Genomic DNA, 3,066 nt, shown 5'->3' on the forward strand with positions numbered 1-3,066 from the left:
GAAGTTTTTAAATCATCTGCATGCTATCCCCGGTTGAAAGGTTTTGATGAAAGATTTATGTTGCGCGCTGTGTTGTCGTTGAATTTTACGCAAACGTATTCAAACTCTTTTTTTTTTCAATTGTTTTGTGCTCAATTTTTTTCTTTCACTTTATAACAATTCTTCTTGCCTTTATTCTTCCTTTGCATCATCGAACCATCTTGTAAGTAAATGATTGAATTTCCTTCCAACAATGACATCTCTTCCCCCCCCCACAGCCCGACGGCGAAAAACTTTCTCACCCACACACACATGCACACACCTGAACCGAATCGAGATGAAACCGTACGCGAAAACTTGGACCGAAAGTTAACGAGCAGCAAACAATAATTGGCTGTTCCGCGAAGATACATTTATTTCACCACCCTTTTGTCAAAATCGCATGCACTTCCCGCTTGCTTGCTGGGAGGACCTTTTTCCCACCTCTCGTTTTTTTACACCTCCACACACACACACACACACACACACACACACACGCGGCACTTTCCAGCAAAACCCCATCTGTCCCGACACTTCCTGTGTGTTTCCCGTCAAAACAAACATGTTTTAAACTTTCACCAAAACTTCTTTTCCAGCAGCTATTCCCCGCCTAACTGCAGGGCGGCTGCAAGGGTTCCGTTTTTCCCGATAACAATTCACTTGCCCTGCCTGTGCGCTGTTTGTTTTCTTCGCCACCGTGCTGCTTGCGGGCAAAACGTTTGCAAACTTTCGAAATTATTCTCTTTAACGACGCTTACCAATTGGAGCAACTGAATGGGAAATATATTTTACACTAACACGTCTTGGGAAGGGTGGATACAGGCATACACACACACACACACACACACACACACACACACACACACACACATCTCGAACATTGTTTGTAGCAGTTTCGCCTCAGATAAATTGGCCCTGTTAAAGGATACTTTATAGGGAATTTTATTTTCACCCTCGGCTTGCGGCGGCGGCGGCAGAATACGATCGACGAATAGTGAAAATTGCTCTTTGTGAACAAACAAACGGGAGGAAAAGCAGAATAGATGGGAAAAGGGTTTCCGGGGGGGTTTTCCTTCGCGAAACTACTATCGATTGTCATAACCCGGGTACGACGTCAAGAACGGAAGTGGAACGAAATTGAAAACATGGGCCCTCGTCTCTTCGATAGAGGCAATTTATTGCGGTGGGAAAGTTTTTTTTCTTGTTCTCCTCCGCCAAACTTCCTTAATCATTTCTATCAATTGTGCTTCACGGAACGGCGCGGTATGTGTGTGTGTGTGTCATTGCACCAGCATACTTCCTTTTCATTATTTTTTTCGAACCATAAGAAAAGCTTTGCCTCGAATGCAGCAGCACAAGAACGATGGGAAGCGATTTAATTTGCCACACTTTACGCGAAATACGGTTAGGCGGGAAGTCTTCCGGACGGCACATCACTTCCGAACGCTCTTCTGCCCCTGTGGCAAGGAAACGTTCCTTTAACCGAACACAAAACCTCCTCGCAAAATGTACACTGAGCGGGGAAAAAAGGACGACATTTTTATACACTTCTTTTCAAAAAAACCCCCCATCCAGTGCGTTTTTAAACCCACGTTACTCGCTAGGCACAATGATAAACGATAACCACCAACACAAATCCAAACAATCCGTACCGCTGCGCACACAAACACACAACACACCAGCCTTACCCACCGAAAGCCGTGTGGAAAGCCGTGAATTGCTTGATTGGTGAGATGAAAAATGGAACCAGCCCGATGAGTGGCAGACGAATGGCGCAAAAAAAGGCTGATAGAAAGGCAGTGCGAGTGCTCGAGACGGTGGAAAGTCGAGGCCTGAAGAGTGCTTTCTTTTCTTTTAGGAATAAGATGAAGGGTGAAAAAATTTAGCAAACACACATACACACACACACTCGTACACACCGATGCACACTACTTAGGCAGGGGGTGTACTAAGCCCAATAAAAAGTCGAACCAAACTGTCTTCAGCTCGGGACGAAAGAAGGGAAAAAGGTAAAATGAGAGGGTTTGGATAAGAAAAACCTTCAATAGAACTGCTAAGAAAGTAAAGTACCGAAAAGGCTGCCGATTGTACTATCCTGTTCATGGAGAAGGAGGAGAAAGATGGAGCGGGATGGAGTGAAAATTTAGGTCGATTTTTCACTGCCTTTCGAGCACCATCCACCAAACCACCTCCATCTTCTGGTGCGATAAAACTAAATCATGGCCTCATACATGGCCTCAATGTGCCGCTTATATCGTCTCTATCAATAGTGCCTGTGAAGCTGAGGGAAAAGCACGAGGAATAAAAAGAAAAAGGAGCAAAAGAAAAAGCTTTTCTAGCCAGCGAGAGGAAGAAAAAACCAAGCCTCCTCCTTCACAATCGTCACGGTGCGGAATAAATAGAACATTTCCTTCCCCCTTCGGTCAAGCGCTGCTAAGAAACTGCAAACCGGGTGCCGATGGCTGCGGAAAACCGCCCCCGAACAACATGCTGCCAACATACGTAATCACACACACACACACACACACACACACAATTCGAACGCTCTGCAGATGTTCTAGATTGTCGGATTGTGTTGCGATGCACAATTGCACTTCCATCCTCCCTCGATGCAGCTTCCCCCCTGCTGCAGTGGTGATGGGAGTAATTCGGTGCGCTTTCGTTTTGGGGCCTGCCACGTCGACCGGCTGACACGCTGACCGGTACCCCGTTTCCGTGGTTCCGTTTAAGCGGTATTTTTAGATTAATGAAGTGTCCTGTTTTCGATGCCGACCGTACCGGCAGGACGATGTTCCGCTCTGCTGTTAAAGTGTTTATTTTTGCTCTGGAAGCCGTTTTGTCGCGGAACGGTCGTGGGACCATTACCAGAAGCTTCCTTTTGTTCACGCATCAACCGACAAGGGTTGAAAGGGAAGCAAATAAACACTGTCAACAAACAGCAAGTGTTGCAATGAAGGATGTTGCAAAGCCGGGTCGGTTGAATTAATTGTTTGTGTAGGCTGCGATGACAATCAAATTATGCTCCGAGCTTACCAAGTCACGTCATTT

This window comes from Anopheles gambiae, chromosome 3 (assembly GCF_943734735.2).
Source record: "Anopheles gambiae chromosome 3, idAnoGambNW_F1_1, whole genome shotgun sequence".
Lineage (NCBI taxonomy): Eukaryota > Metazoa > Arthropoda > Insecta > Diptera > Culicidae > Anopheles > Anopheles gambiae.